Consider the following 17,545-nt stretch of genomic DNA (forward strand, 5'->3'; position numbering starts at 1 on the left):
TAATTTGAAGATATTGTACATTATTTTAACCCTAGGTTTTATAAATTCCGTGTATAAATTATATTACACATTGTATATTTGTTGTGTTCATGTGTCCTCAAGTCACATAGGCAAGTCAAAGGTTTTTTTCAAGCAAAACATACTCAGAGGTGGTTCTGTCTGTCACTTCCACTGAAATAGAACCTCCACCCTGGTATTCACTGACAGTCTCCCATCCAAGTACTAACCAGAGCCGACCCTGCTTAGATTCCAAGACCCAATGAGATCAAATGCCTTTAGGATATGTATTCTCCACATTATATTACATTTATGTAATTATAAAAGTGACAATAGAAGTGCATTCACATGCCATAGCTAAAGTTCAGTTCACATCTTGAGAAAAGTTACTTTCAGAGTTGAGCAACCAGAACACCCAGAAATTGTAGTCCAAAAACAACTTTTTCCAATTTTGGAATAAAGACATAAAATCCCCAAGTACCTAAATTCAGTCCTGAGCATCAAGAAGAAAAACAGCATGAAACTCTACCAGGGAAGTTCAATTAGCTTGATTAGTTCTCCGTTGGTTACATAACGGATCTAGTTGACATGTAACAGGAAACGACAAAGAACATTGCCATAAGGAGATAGCAAACTGTACATTAATTGCAATTGCTTATTATCATCCAATTTTGGAGAATCAGTGGTTGATGTTATCAGTCTTTTCGCCTACCTGTAATCCCCCTTTTCCTGTTATTGTTGCTGGCAGTTTTAATAAAATTAAAAGCAATGGGGGGATGAGGACAAAAGAAGTTGCCATGGCAGTTCAAGTGGCATGTTGCGCTCTAATTGTGCAACATGAAAGGTGCCCAAAACGAGAATTGTGTTTGGCCTCTAATCCCATATGGCTGCTGTTGTTTTGCTCCCTGGATTAGGACTCTGCTGGTTACTGCATTAACAGCTGGTCATCTAATCAAAGATATTGTAAAATCTGAGCAAGAATGAGTATTCTCTATTGGTAGGCCACCTCCAGAACCCTTGAAGAAGAAACAGGAGTTATAAAATACACAGGTAAAAGGGTGAGCACGTGGCAGTTATGCATGTGCTCCATGATCTGTGTCTGACAGATGGGAGCAATCCATTGTGTGAGGCCATAAGTGAGAGTCATATCTGCAGTGGCATCCCTGTGTATGGGACGTTTCCCTTATGGAAGTCCAATTGATGCCAACACTGGTTCCATTTGGCCACCAACTCTAAAAAAACCTTTGGGCCCGAATCAGCTTCTCCAAAACATGGTTTTAAAATTCTATATTGCCAAACCGGTCCATATGTCTTTTGACTGTTTGAAATTTCAAAGTTTCTTCCCCAATTATTTTTACAGTCATTTTGCAGAAATTACATTTTCAATCAAGAGAAAATACAATCAAGAGCAAATAGTATGATTGCTTCCTCCTGCCCCACAAATCTACACATATACATATACAGTAAAGCAGGGGTCCTCAAACTTTTTAAACAGAGGGCCAGGTCACAGTCCTTCAAACTGTTGGAGGGCCGGATTATAATTTGAAAAAAAAAACATGAATGAATTCCTATGCGCACTGCATATATCTTATTTGTAGTGCAGAAAACACTTTAAAACAATACAATAATTGAAATTAAGAACATTTAAACAAATATAAACTTAATCATATTTCAATGGGAAGTGTGGGCCTCCTCTTGGCTGATGAGATAGGGATGTTGTTGTTGTTGTTGTTGTTGTGTGCATTCAAGTTGTTTCAGACTTAGGTTGACTCTGAGTGAGGGCCGAGGCTGAATAAATGACCTTGGAGGGCCGCATCCTTGGGCCTTAGTTTGAGGACCCCTGCAGTAGAGTATGTTTTATTGATTAGCCCATCAGTCATATCAACACACACACATATATATAAATACAAACACTTCTGAACAATGCCTACAATAATTGTTCCCCATTATATTATTTCCCCCTTCCACGCCTCTTTGTTGATTCGGGTGTAGTGTTGAGATTGAATGTAGTCAAAACAGTGCAGGACTCTCTCAGCTAGCTCTCTGCTTAGTTCTGTTCCATGTAAAAACTTGTTTATATAATTATATAGTTCCCAAATACACACTTTATTTTATGCTATGAAGGAGATTTTTCTCTTGGCTCCATATAATATAATGTTGATCTGAATATATGATGGCAGTTCAAACCAACTAATCATGCAAAAGGTACATTTCTTCAACGTTTATCTCCACTTTATTATACTAGCTTGGGGACCCAGCAATGCCCGGGGTAAATGGAAAGGGCATTTGATGACTGGATTTGTCGACTGGATTCAGTGCTCTCTGGATAAGGGTGAACTACAACTTCCACATGCCAAGGTCACTAACCCCTAAACCCCGCCTGTATGCACAGTTAGCCATGTTGGGTCTGCGTTTGGTTGAGATCCATTGTTGGCTGGGCAGGCGAACAACAACTCCAAAACCCAAGATCCATTCCCACAAACCCCTGCAGAATGTTCAAGTGGCCATGGCGCTTCTCTGTGCTAAGTTTTGTACTGGTCCATTGTCAGTGGGGGTCACAGTTTCTCTGGATGGAGGTGAACTATAACTTCCATAAATCAAGGTCAATTTTCCCCTACCTTCTCCAGTATGTTCTGTTGGTCATAGGGAGTATGTGTGCCAAGTTTGGTACAGGTCCGTCATTTGTAGGGGTTGCAATGATCTGTGGGAGCCTAATCGGCTGAAGGTCCTGCAAATTCCATCATCCATGGTCCATCCTCCTCCAAACTTCACCAGGGTGTGAGGTGGGCCATGGGGGGTTTGTGTGCCAAATTTGGTCCAGGTCCGTCATTTGCGGGGGTTGCAGTGGTCTCAGGAAGTGAGTGAAGGTACTGCAAGACCCATCATCCATTATTCATCCTCCTCCAAACTGTACCAGGACATAAAGTGGGTCATGGGGGCTCTGTGTGCGAAGTTTGGTCTTGATCTGTCATTGGTGGGGTTCTCAATGATCTGTGGGAGTCGAAGCAATTGAAAGTACTGCAAATCCCATCACCCAAGGTCCATCCTCCCCCAAACTTCACCAGGACGTGAGGTGGGTCATGGGGGTTCTGTGTGCCAAGTTTGGACCAGGTCTGTCATAAGGAAAACTCTCAGCATTATGTCCTCAAAATGCACTTTACTACTGCTTTAGGATTGACTGCGTTCCCTCATTCTCTCTGAAAATCCTATCCCAATTATATCCTACCTTGTTCACATCAGCATTATTTTTTTAATTTTAATCTATCAGATTTGGCCCGGCCATTGGTTTTTAGATGCTTATATGTTACTGTTGATTGCTTATTGTCTGATTTATATTGTATTGATTGTTTATTGATGTTTTCTTTTATTGATGTTTTGTTTATTGATGTATTGCGGGCTTGGCCTCATGTAAGCCGCACCGAGTCCCTTGGGGAGATGGTAGCGGGGTACAAATAAAGTGTTGTTGTTATTATTATTATTATTATTATTATTATTATTATTGTGTGGTTTGCAGTGGACTCTCAGAGTGAAGGTATTGCAAATCTCATCATCCGTGGCAAGTTTGGTCCAGATTCATCGTTGGTTGGGTTCACGATGCTCTTTGGATGAGGGTGAACTACAACTCCTATACATCAAGGTCAATTCCCCCCAAACCTGGCCATGGGGGTTGTGTGTGCCAAATGCGGTCCAGGTCCATTGTCACTGTTGTGTCTTGATGCAAGGTGAACTACAACTTCCATCTTGTTGAGTCAGTCCCCCAACCCCCTCCAGTCTGTTCAGTTGCTGATCAATTCCTCTCTTTGCTGTGTGCCATAGGAAAGGGTAGGAAAGGGTTAAGGTAGAGGCAGTGGGTGGGGTCATGCAAATTCCATAGCAATTGAGAGAGAAAGAAACCCTGGGATGTGGCACTCGCCATAACCTGCAATATCAGTGGAGGGAGGACTACGGGTGTCTCCTGCGTAGTGGGAACTATAGCGTGTTTGTGGAGATGGGACTCTGTCTGTGTAAGTGAACACCCCTGCCACATACACTTTCACTTTTATTATGTGTATAGATAGATAGATAGATAGATAGATAGATAGATAGAAGATAGATATAGATTGCTTACCAATGATGATGAAACTAGCCCCTTATTAGAGATACGGACAGATACTGAAATTATAAAGATGAAATGTATTGAGGACACAACAAACCCGAATGCACTCAAGTTAAGCCCCTTCCACACAGCTGAACAAAATCCAACATTTTCTGCTTTGAACTGCAATATATGGCAGTGTGGACGCAGATAACTCAGTTCAAAGCAGATTTTGTAGGATTTTCTGCCTTGATATTCTGTGTTATATGACTGTGTGGAAGGGCCCTTAGTCAAGGGAAATCAAATGACTTCCACACAACCCTATATCCCAGAATGTTAAGGCAGAAAATCCCACATATCTGCTTTGAGTGGGGTTATAGGGCTCTGTGGAAGGGTCCTTAAATTAACTAACAAGGGTTAAAATAACAGACTACAACAGGTGACTTGAAATGAAAATGGCAGTAGGATTCATCTACATCTCTATCTCTATATCTATCTATATCTATATCTATCTATCTATATCTATATCTATATCTATGTCTATCTATACATATAATAAAGGTGAAAGTTTGTATGCGGAGGGCAAAAGTGTGGCGGTGCGACGGGAGGAGTATGAGCCAGCATTCTGATTGGCCAGCCTGAAAGTTCCAACATTCGGATTGGCTGCCGCAGTGGTGCTATTTGCATATGGTCTCTGATTGGCCAGCTTCAATAGGAGCCCCTGGTGGAGAAAAGAGTTCATGGCAGAAACGGGGACATGAGAAGGAAATTTGCATATGGTCTCTGATTGGCCAGTCTCAATTCCAAGATTCCGAGATGACAAAGAGAGGAAAGGAAAAGGCCAGAGGGGGCTGAGTCAGACAATTACCAATACAGACTACACTTGGCACACAGAGCCTGCAAGACCAACTCGACATCCTACTGTAACCATGGATGATGGGACTTGCAGTACCATCACTCACATTCTGAAACCGCTGTTAACCTCATCCAATGACTGATCAGGACCAAACGTGGCACATAGACCTCTCATGACCCACTTTACGTCCTGGTGTGGTTTGGCCAGGGATGGACCATGGATTATGGGACTTGCAGTACCTTTGCTCAGTTCATGAGACCACTGCAACCCTCATCCAATCTATATCTATATCTATATCTATATCTATATCTATATCTATATCTATATCTATATTTCTATATCTATATCTATTCTAATCTATATTTATATTTATATTTATATTTATATTTATATTTATATTTATATTTATATTTATATTTATATTTATATCTCTATCTCTATCTCTATCTCTATCTCTATCTCTATCTCTATCTCTATCTATCTATATCTATATCTATATCTATATCTATATCTATATCTATATATATAATAAAGAAGAGTGTTTGTATCGGAATTGTGGAGGGCGGTGTATGTGGCAGCGTTCTGATTGGCTGCTGCTGTGGTGCTATTTGCATATGGTCTCTGATTGGGCAGCTTCAATAGGAGCCCCTGGTGGAGAAGAGGGTTCATGACAGAAACGGGGCATGACAGAAGGAAATTTGCATATGGTCTCTGATTGGCCAGCCTCAAATCCAACATTCCGAGATGAGAAAGAGAGGAAAGGAAAGGCCGGGGGCTGGGTCAGAACACTACCAATACAGAACAGACTTGGCACACAGAGCCCCCATACCCACTCTACATCCTACTGCAGTTTGGAGGACTATGAACTATGGATGATGGGACTTGCAGTAACACCACTTACATTCTGAGACCGCTGTTAACCTTATCCAATGACTGATCAGGACCAAACTTCGCACAGAGACCTCTCATGACCCACTTTACGTCCTGGTGTGGTTTGGCTGGGGATGGACAGTGGATTATGGGACTTGCAGTACCATTGCTCATTCTTCAGACCACTGCAACCCTCATCCAATTACCAAAAAATACCAAACTTGGCACACTGAGTCTCCATGACGCATTCTACATCCAGGTGCAGTTTGAAGGAGGATGCACCATGGACGATGGGACTTGCAAAACCTGCACTCCCTTCCTAAGACCATTATAACTGCCAACAATGATGGATCAGGACCACAATTTACACAGAGAGTCCGCATAACTCACTCTACATCCTGGTGCGGTTTGGAAGAATTTGACAATGGATGATGGGACTTGCAGTCACTTCACTCACTTCCTGAGACCACTGAGACCCACACCAATGACTCATCAAGACTAAACTTGGCACATGGAGCTTCAATGACCCACTCTACATCCTGGAGCAGTTTGGAGGACGACAGACCATGGATGATGGGACTTCAAGTACCTACACTACCCAAGACTGCTGCAAAACTCATCTAATGACCAATCAAGACCAAAGTTGGCACACAGAGCCCCCATGACCCACTCTACATCCTGCTGCAGTTTTGGAGAAGGGTGGACCATGGATGATGGAACTTCCAGTACCTTCACTCACATTCTGAGACCTCTGCAAACCTCATCCAATGACGGATCAACACCAAACTTGGCACATAGACCTCTCATGACCCACTTTACGTCCTGGTGTTATTTGGAAAACTTTGGAGATGGATGATGGGACTTGCAGTACCTTTGCTCACTTCCTGAGACCACTGAGACCCTCGCCAATGACTAATCAAGACTAAACTTGCCACATGGATCTCCAATGACCCACTCTACATCCTGGTGCAGTTTGGAGGAGGACAGACCATGGATGATGGGACTTCAAGTACCTCCACTCCCTTCCAAAGATTGCTGCAACCCTCTTCTAATGACCAATCAAGACCACACTTGGCACACAGAGCCCCCATGATCCACTCTACATCCTGCTGCAATTTGAAAGGGGATGGACTTTGGATGATGGGACTTGCAATACCTTCACTCACTTACTGACACCACTGCCACCCTCATCTAATGACTGATAAAGACCAAACTTGGCACACAGAGCCCCCATGACCCACTCTATATCCTGCTGCTGTTTGTAGGAGGATGGCCCATGGATGATGGGACTTCAAGTACCTTCACTCACCTCCTGAAAATAATGCAGCCGTTATCCAAAGACCAATAAAGACCAAACTTGGCATACAGAACCGTCATTACCCACTTTCTCTAATAACCCGGGCAACGCCGGGTCCCCAAGCTAGTATATAATAAAAGTCAAAGTTTGTATGTGCCGTAGGACGGACGTAGGATGTAGGGTGGAGGAATTTGTGGCAGCTTTCTGATTGGCTGCCACTGTGGTGCAATTTGCATATAGTCTCTGATTGGCCAGCCTGAAAGTTCCAAGATTCTCAAGTGGCTGAGAGGGGAAAGGAAATTTGCATATGGTTTCTGATTGGCCAACCTCAACAGGGCCCCCTGGTGGCAAAGAGGGTTAATGACAGAAGCAGGGACACGAGAGAGGGAAATTTGCATATGGTTTCTGATTGGCCTTCTGCTAAGTCCTTGCAGGCCTTCTAGGTTGCCTTCTCCCAGCTAGGCCCCAAAAGAGGCAGCCATCTTCCCTCTTCTACATTGTGCCAAAGAAGGCAGCTTCTGACTGGGTGATTTGAAAAAGCACTGTCCTTCTACAAGGTAAGGCACTACATTATTCCAATGAAAGCAGAGAAAAACAATTATTATATTTTTAATGATGCCTTTTTATGCTTCTGAACATTTCTGGCCACCAAAGCCCCCTCACCCCGGCCTCCTTTGACCCTTCTGCCAAATCCTTGCAGGCCCTTCTAGGTTGCCTTCTCCCAGCTAGGCCCCAAAACAGGTAGCCGCCTTCCCTCTTCTTCCAATGTACACCTCTCATGACCCACTTTACGCCCTGGTGTGGTTTGACCGGGGATGGACTATGGATTATGGGACTTGCAGTACCTTCGCTCCACTCCTGAGACCTCTGCAACCCTCATCCAATTACCAATAAAGACCAAACTTGGCACACTGAGTCTCCATGACGCACTCAACATCCTGCTGTGGTTTGGAGGAGGATGCACCATGGACGATGGGACTTACAATACCTGCACTCCCTTCCTGAGACCATTACAACTGCCAACAATGATGGATCAAGACCACAATTCACACAGAGAGCCCGCATGACCCACTCTACATCCTGGTGCGGTTTGGAAGAATTTGGAAATGGATGATGGGACTTGCAGTCACTTCACTCACTTCCCGAGACTACTGAGACCCTCGCCAATGACTGATCAAGACCAAACTTGGCACACTGAGCCCCCATGACACACTCTACATCCTGGTGCACTTTTTTTTTTATATCTAATCTTTATTTGGTTTTACAAATTTATAGACATATACATATACATATACATATAAACATATAAACCCCCGATGTCAGTAGGTATAAATTACAAATTCCTTAATCTTCAGTGATCTGGGTGATTGATACAGTCATCAGATGATGGTGGCCGGGTATCCCTTCCCCCCTCCTTCCCCCCCACAACATACATCCCCCTCCCCCCCCCCCAACGAACGTACCCCCCTCCTAACATCTATGCCCCCCCTTCATACATACAATTGACAGACAATGCACAGAAAGTAGAAACGTACAAACGTAGAAAACGTACACAGTTAAAACGACTTCCAATTTGTTTCCTTACAGAATAGTTACCTATAGTGTTGCCTGTCCTATTATTCCTCGTGTCGAGGTATAGATTCATTGGCCTAGTTATTTGTGTACTGAATGTCTCTTTGATCAATTATTTTTTTCTTTCTTTTCCCTGAGCAGAGCTCCCTTCAGCTCTCGTATTCGTCTACTTCTGACCATTCCGTTTGTTTCATTGATTTGCCAGAGTTACATTTTAAGTGGTAGGTTAGTCTGTCCATATCTCTGATATCCATTAGTTTGTCTAGCCATTGTTCCACTGTTGGGGTATCTTCCTCTTTCCATTTTTTCGCGAAGACCATGCGAGCCGCTGTAATTATATACGTAAAAATTATGTCTTCGTTGTCATCCAACTTTAGGTCTTCGTCAGTGAGTCCTAGTAGGAAGTAGTCGGGCTTGCACGGGATGTTCTTTTTTATAATTTTCTGGGACTCTTCTTGTATGTTTTTCCAAAATTTCTGTGTAACTGGGCAGGACCACCATTGATGGAAATAGGTGCCCGTTGACTTTTTACATTTCCAGCAAGTATTCTGGTAATTTTTGTACATTAGGCTCAGCTTGGATGGCGTCAGGTACCATCTATGGAAAGTTTTGAGCCAATTTTCCTTGAGTGTAATCGAGTAGGTGTACTTTAGTTTCTTCTTCCAAATACGTTGCCACTCTTGTATTTTTATCTGTCTGCCTAGATTTCAAGCCCATAGGATCATACAGTGTTTAACTTCCTCCGTCTCAGTGCCCCATTCCAACAGTTGGTTATAGGTTTTGGCTATGATTTTCTTGTCTAATTTTAGGATCTTGTCCCATGTTGTTTCCTTTTCTTCGAAACCGTTTCTTTGATCTTGTTTGTAACTCTCACCTATCTGATAGTATTGAAGCCATGTGAGGTTACTGAATTCTCTTGATAGGCTTTCCTGTGGTTTCAGAGACCAGGTGTTGTTGATGTTATTTTTCTCGAGGAGGTCTTTATATCTCGGCCATTTGTTCCACCCCAAAAGTCTTCTTTGTTTGGCTTCGATTGGCGAGAGCCATAATGGTGTTTTCGTGTGGAAATATTTTTTGTATTTGTCCCAGACCTTTATCAACGCTGATCTTACAAAGTGGTTTCTAAAGTTTTTTTCCACATCGGACTTCCCATACCACATATAATAGTGCCAACCTACTCTCAGGTTGAAGCCCTCTAGTGTTAATGTTCTTTCGTTTTTCAGTAGAGCCCATTCCCTAATCCAGACCAGTGCGCATGCCTCAAAGTAGGATTTAAGGTCTGGGAGTCCAAATCCCCCTCTATCTATTTTGTCTACCATGATCTTATGTTTCAATCTTGGTTTCTTTCCGTTCCACAGGAATTTCCCAATTTCCTTGTTCCACTGTACGAAGACTCTTGCGTTCCTGATAATGGGGAGATTTTGAAATAAATATAAAAGCCTAGGTAGGACGCTCATTTTTATTAAAGATATTCTCCCTAGCAGGGAGAGCTTTAAGTATTTCCAATTTAGTAGATCTTTCTTTATTTTGGACCATGCTGCGTCATAGTTGTTTTTATATAACTGTGCATTTTTTGCTGTTAACCAGATGCCGAGGTATTTAATTTTATTACAGATTTTGAATCCGGTGATTTTGCTTAACTCTTCTTGTTTACGCCTGGACATGTTCTTCGTTAGTAACGTTGTTTTATTCTTATTTAGTTTAAAGCCCGCCACTGCTCCGAACTCTTCTATTTTGTTTAGCCATTTTTGCACATTCTTGATGGGATCCTCTATTATGCAAATGACATCGTCCGCAAACGCTTTTGTCTTGTATTCTTGGTTTGCCACCTTCAGCCCTATCAGGTCCTTGTCCCCCCTTATCGATCTCAGTAGAGTTTCTAACGATAGAATGAACAGGAGTGGGGAGAGTGGGCATCCCTGTCTGGAGCCCTTAGTGATGGAGAATCTTTCGGTCCTTTGGTTATTGATTTGTAGTCTTGCTGTTTGTTCCGTATATATTGCATGGATTGCATTTTTGAAAAGAAAACCTATATCTAGTTCTTGTAGTAGTATTTTGAAGAAGTCCCAGTGCAGCCTATCGAAGGCTTTCTCCGCGTCTAAAGATAGCCAGGCAACTTCTCTCTGGGTGTGTATGTCATAATACTCTATGGAGTTTATGACTGATCTTATATTGTCCTTTACTCCTCTCTGCGGTAAAAAACCTGCTTGGTCGTCCCCGATCCAGTCCTTTAAGAAACTTTTAAATCTTTTGGCTAAGATGTTTGTGTAGATTTTATAATCAGTGTTCAGTAAAGAAATTGGTCTGTAGTTGTTCATTTCTCTTAAGTCCGAGTTTTCTTTGCCGATTAATACTATATCCGCCTCTTTCCATGTATCTGGTATTTTACCATCCTGTAATGCTTGATTCATTATTTTTCTTAGGAAGGGGGTGAGTTCTTCTTTCATTGTTTTGTAAAAGGCAGCGGAGTACCCATCCGGGCCTGGTGCTTTACTCGAGTTTAGGCTTGCAATTGCGTCCCATATTTCCTGTGATGTTATCTCTCTGTTAAGATGTTCTCTTTGGGTTTCAGTTATTTTTTCCAGTTTTAGTCTGGTTATGTACTGGGTGATTTTTTCTTCCGGTATATCTTCCTTCGTGTATATTTTTTCATAGTATTTTTTGAATTCTTCTTGAATTTCCTTGTCTGTAGTAAGGTAGGTTTCTCCTTTTTTGATTTTTGTTATGCATTGATTCTGTTTCTTTTTCCTTATCAACCTGGCCATCCATTTTCCCGGCTTGTTTGCTTCTTCGAATTCTTTTTGTCTGATGTATTTGTATTTTTTGGCTATTTGTTCCAGTTCCAATTGGTGTTTTCTACTTTTCAGTATTTTCAATTTTTGGGGGGGAGTTTGGTCCTTCGGGTTTTTCTTGAGGTCCTTTTCGTTTTCTTCTTTCATGTGTTCAATTTCCTTTAATTCTCTATTTCTTTGTTTATTTCTGAAAGCATTTTGTTTTATTAGATTGCCTCTCATAACCGCCTTCATTGTGTCCCATATTGTTTGTGGGGTAACGTCTTCCGTGTCGTTGATCGCGAGAAAGTCTTTAATCAGCTCTTTGTTCATGTTGATATCTTCCTCAGTTTTTAGCAAGTTATCATTTAGCCGCCGCCTTCTGTGGCCTGATTTCTGAGATAATAGTAGTGTTATTGGGCAATGATCCGAAACGTCTCTTGCTATAATTTTAATCTTTTGTATTTTTGTGATTAATGTGTTCGAGAGTCAGATCATGTCAATTCTGCTCCAAGTTTTGTGGCGCGCAGAGTAAAATGTGTATTCCTTGTCTTTTGGGTAGCAGTGTCTCCAGGCATCTTGTAGGTCAAATTCTGTTTTAATGTTTAGGAAGGTTTTAGGGAGAAGAGGGTTGTGTGTTCTTTTACTCTTGGTTTTATCTAATTCTTTGTCCAATATACCATTGTAGTCCCCCACAATTATTAAGTTATCGTGTTCGGTTTTTTGGATATTTTCTTTTAGGTATTCTATGAATTTGGTTTTAGGCCCATTAGGGGCATAGATATTGCAGAGCAGTGTTTTTTTCCCCTCTATGTCTATCGTTATTGCGACGACTCTTCCTTCCTTATCTTTAAATGTGAGTTCTGCTGCGATATCCCCCTTAACGTATATTACTACCCCCCTTTTTCTTGTCTCATATGATGAGTAATATTCTTTACCCATTTTTTTCTGGACTAGAAGCGCTACGTGTTTGTGCGAGATATGAGTCTCTTGTAAGGCTACTATTTTGCAATTTTCTTTATTTATTTGGTAAAAAAGTTTCCTTCTTTTATTAGGACAGTTGAGGCCATTTACATTTAAAGAATATATTTTTAAGTCTTGGTTATACATCATCATTGTTGTTTTCTATATCTCTATCCTCCTCCTCAAGTTCTCCTATCCCTCTACCTTCCCCTTGTATTGTAGTCTGAGTCGGTCTATGTTCCTCGTCATCTGTGGATGGTGGTCTCGCTCTTTTGTTTGCTTTACCTTTTTTTCCTAAGATTTCTTGGTGTTCCCTCCCTTGTTCCTTTCTGATCCTGTCATAAAATTCTTTAGCTTGATCCTCACTTTTAATCCAGTGTTTTCTCTCTTTGTAGGTGGCCATCAGGCCTTCTATCTTCTCCCATCTGAATCTTATTTTTAGTTTTGTTAATTCTTGGGTCAGGAATAGATATTTCTTTCTACGATTTAATATTGATTGCGGGATTTCCTTTAGTACAATGATCTTCTTCCCTTCTAGTATTATTGGTGTCTTGTTTGCCTGTCTAAGGACCTCGTCTCTTGTGCATTTTCGCGTGAAACACACTATTATATCCCTAGATAATTTATTTTGTTTAGCGTAGGTGGATTGAACCCTATGGATTCGGTCCACTTCTTTCCCCATCGTCTCTTCTTGTGTGTTTAATAGTTTCGCCAGGATACTGGTCATTTTTGATCTTAAGTCCTCTTCTGTTTCTTCTTGTAGATTTCTGAATCTGAGATAGTTTTCTAACTCATTTTGCTGTATTCTCTCAAGTTCCTTTTCCAATTTTTCATTCTGGCAGGATATGGCTTTTATGCTACTTTGGATTTTTTTTTTTTGTGTTTTCCCTAGTGTATTATTTTCTATTTTTAAAGCTTTGATTTCACTGCAAGCTTCCACTAGGTCTTTTTTCATTTGGCCTATATCTTCTTTAAGTTCTTTCCTTATCATATCCAATTGTGTTTGATGTTTTATTTGTCTCTCTGTTATTGTCTTTAGTTCTTTTTGGTTCGCTTCTTGATTCTCTGTAATTTTCTCTGTGATTTTCTGTAGCTCTTTCCATATATCTTTCATGTTTACTTCTTCCTGTCCTGAACCCCTTCTTCCTGTGCTTTTTAAATCCTTCAATTCTTTTATTTCTTTCTCCATCTTTGCTTTTTGTGAGGTCATTATTTTGGTTTACAGCCTTCTATTTGTCCCTTTTTAGCTTTTAAGCTCTTAGCTGTTTGTTACTTTCCCTCTTAGCTGTTTGTTGTTTCCCCTCTATCTTCCTTTTTTCAGGACACTCTTGTTCTTTCCCTGCTCTGTTGAGTGTCGGGATGGATATCCCCTGCTCTTTGTAGTCGTTTCTCCTGTTCCCTTATAGGATTTTCCTTCCCCCCTTAGATCATTGGGCCCTGGAGGAAAATCCTGGTATCTCTTTGACCCCCCTTTACCTCCTCTTTCCTGTTCCCAGACGTCTAGTTCTTATCTTCTTGTCCTCTTTGGGCTCTATATTTTCGTTTCTTTTCCTCTACTTTGTCTGTCCTCTCATACCTCCAGACCCAAACCTCCAAGCCCTTCCTTTTCTGCTCCTTCCGGAATTTGTCCCTTCTGGTCCCCTTATAATATTATTAAAATAAAAGTCAGTCAGTTTGGTTACCAATTGCCGCTCTTCCGCGCTGTCTCCTCCCGTTCCGCTGGTCCACTTGTCTCCCTTCTAACGTCCTCGGCAGAGTCTTGGCAGAGTCTATGGTGTCTTCCGTGTACTTCCTTCTTCTTCCTTCTTCTTCAGCCGTTGGCTCTCTGCCCTTGTCTTTGGTTTGGTCCTGATTCAGTCCTTAGTTTCCCTGCTTTTCTGTTCTTTGCTCCTCTTCTCTCCTCTCCTTCGTCGTGCCCTTCTTCCTGTTTCTCTCCTTGCGACCTGCGCATGCGTCGATTACATCGCGCTGCGCCAATTAGGTCGCGTCAACTACGCCTTACGTTTCTGCGTCCCTGCGTAGCTGCGTGGCCCGTGACACGTGTCTCTGCTCGGCTTCCGCCGCCTCTATCCTTCTTCCTTCTTCCACCCTTGGCTCCGATGACGTTGGAGTTTGGCTCCTCCTTGGCTCCTCCCTCCCCCTGCAGGGATCCTTGCTGGTCTCCTCGCGGGTCGAGGAGGGCTCGGGGGGGTCTCCTCGTTTGGCTGCTTCCTCCGCGTTGCTCCTCCCTCCCCCGCAGGGGTCCTTGCTGGTCTCCTCGCGGGTCGAGGAGGGCTCGGGGGGGTCTCCTCGCGTGGCCGCCTCCTCCGCGATGCGGATCCGCGTCTCTCCGCGTCCTTCAAGGTCTTGTCTTTCAATGTTTTCCTTAATTGTTCAGCTGGTTAGTCAAATATTTGAGCAAATATTACAATTGTTACCCAAATATTTGAGCAAATAATACAAATGTTACCCAGATATTGCTCAGCTGTCCCCTGTCAGGTCCATCTCTTGGGTCTTGATTCGTAAGTTTTAAGTCTTTGGTATCCAAAACGCAGGCTAGATTATTATCCTTCTGTTTCTGTTGCTGCTGCTGCTGCTGTTACCATACAAAAATACTAAGGTCAGAAAGATCAAAAAAGCAAAAAGCAACTGGCGGGTGAGAATGGCTCAGATTTTCTGAGCGTTTTCTCCTTCTTATTCATTCACTCAACCCTTTAGGATCTCGAGCGCTGCTCTTCGCAAGCCATCTCTTTTACGTCGCTATGCTGTGGTAACCCCAGCGTTTCGGTTGTTTCTTTGTTGCTTGTGACTTTGTTGCTTGCTTGCGTCCCGGTTCTGTTCTTTCAGGCCCTCAGGCCCCCGGGGGTGCCCCTTTTCCTGTCTGATAAGGAAACAAACGTCCTCCTTTGGAGCCTTCGCTCCGATTTCTTTCCCTCCTTTCAATTTCTTTTGAAGATATTGCGGTGTTTGGCAGTTGGCAGTTAGTACGGACCTAATGGTCCGTTTCTCATGTGGTCACTCGCACACCCACAGTCCCTGGGACCCACCGGGCTCTAGCGTACCCCTCTGTATCCATCCACAGAGGGAGGGGAGCAAGCTCAACCCAGTAACACACTATGAGTTGCAGATAGCCGACCTGGAGCTCGAGCTACCTGCGTCCTGCCGCCATCACCGCCGACCGGAAGTCCCATCCTGGTGCACTTTTGAGGAGGACAGGCCATGGATGATGGGACTTCAAGTACCTCCACTCACTTCCCAAGAGTACTGTAACCCTCATCTAATGACCGATAAAGACCAAACTTGGCACACAGAGCCCCCATGAGCCACACTACATCCCGGTCCTGTTTGGAGGAGGATGGATGATGGATGATGGGACTTGCAGTACCTTCACTCACTTCTTGAAACCACAGCCACCCTCATCCAAATACCAATAAAGACCAAACTTGACACAGAGAGCCCCCATGGCCAACTCAACATTCTGGTGAGGTTTGGGGGAGAACAGACTATGCATGATGGGACTTTAAGTACCTTAACTCACTTTCTGAGACCACTGTGACCCTCAGCCAATGACCGATCAAGACCAAACTTGGCACACAGAGCCCCCATTACCCACTCTACATCCTGGTGTAGTTTGAAGGACGTTGGACCATAGATGATGGGACTCGCAGTACCTTCACTAACTTCCTGAGACCACTGCGAGCCATATAAATAACTGATAAAGAACAACTTTGATACACGATTTCTTTCTCAAATAACTCGGGCAGCGCCGGGTCCCCAAGCTAGTATATAATAAAAGAGAGTATTTGTATAGGACAGAGGAAGGGCGGAAGAAGGGCAGAAGGTGTTCTGATTGGCTGCCGCTGTGGTGCTATTTGCATATGGTCTCTGATTGGCCAGCTTCAATAGGAGCCCCTGGTGCAGAAGAGGGTTCATGGCAGAAACGGGGCATGACAGAAGGAAATTTGCATATGCTCTCTGATTGGCCAGCCTCAAATCCAACATTCCGAGATGACAAAGAGAGGAAAGGAAAAGGCCAGAGGGGGCTGGGTCAGAACACTACCAATACAGACGAAACTTGGCACACAGAACCCCCATGACCCTTCCTAAGACCATTATAACTGCCAGCAATGATGGATCAGGACCACAATTTACACAGAGAGCCCGCATAACCCACTCTACATCCTGGTGTGGTTTGGAAGATTTTAACAATGGATGATGGGACTTGCAGTCAATTCACTCACTTCCTGAGACCACTGAGACCCCCGCCAATGACTAATCAAGACTACACTTGGCACATGGAGCTTCAATGATCCACTCTACATCCTGGAGCAGTTTGAAGGACGACAGACCATGGATGATGGGATTTCAAGTACCTCCACTCCCCAAGACTGCTGCAAAACTCATCTAATGACCAATCAAGACCAAACTTGGCACACAGAGCCCCCATGACCCACTCTACATCCTGCTGCAGTTTTGGAGAAGGGTGGACCATGGATGATGGAACTTCCAGTACCTTCACTCACTTTCTGAGACCTCTGCAAACCTCATCCAATGACGGATCAAGACCAAACTTGGCACATAGACCTCTCATGACCCACGTTACGTCCTGGTGTTGTTTGGAAAAATTTGGAGATGGATGATGGGACTTGCAGTACCTTTGCTCACTTCCTGAGACCACTGAGACCCTCGCCAATGACTAATCAAGACTAAACTTGGCACATGGAGCTCCAATGACCCACTCTACATCCTTGTACAGTTTGGAGGAGGACAGGCCATGGATGATGGGACTTCAAGTACCTCCACTCCCTTCCAAAGATTGCTGCAACCCTCTTCTAATGACCAATCAAAACCACATTTGGCACACAGAACCCCCATAACCCACTCTACATCCTACTACAGATTGGAGGAGGGTGCACCATGGATGATGGGACTTGCAATACCTGCACTCCCTTCCTAAGACCATACACAGAGACCCAGCATGACCCACTCTACATCCTGGTGCGGTTTGGAAGAATTTGACAATTGATGATGGGACTTGCAGTCACTTCACTCACTTCTTGAGACCACTGAGACCCTCGCCAATGACTAATCAAGACTAAACTTGGCACATGGAGCTCCAATGACCCACTCTACATCCTGGTGCAGTTTGGAGGAGGACAGACCAT

At 43.2% G+C, this 17,545-nt stretch overlaps 1 protein-coding gene across 3 annotated transcripts in view; it reads right to left on the reverse strand.

Moving 5' to 3' along the window:
* The window catches only part of KNTC1 (kinetochore associated 1), a 165,157-nt gene that overhangs the window by 134,937 nt on the left and 12,675 nt on the right, over positions 1-17,545 (reverse strand). Inside the window, exon 1 of one of the 3 annotated variants that reach the window (XM_067473104.1) lies at positions 479-1,431. The exons of the other annotated variants lie outside the window; for them this stretch is intronic. The gene's annotated coding sequence lies outside the window, so the exon portion shown is untranslated. Of the gene's footprint in view, positions 1-478; positions 1,432-17,545 lie in introns of those variants that run through there. 3 annotated transcript variants of the gene reach the window in all.

This window comes from Anolis sagrei, chromosome X (assembly GCF_037176765.1).
Source record: "Anolis sagrei isolate rAnoSag1 chromosome X, rAnoSag1.mat, whole genome shotgun sequence".
Taxonomy (NCBI): domain Eukaryota; kingdom Metazoa; phylum Chordata; class Lepidosauria; order Squamata; family Dactyloidae; genus Anolis; species Anolis sagrei.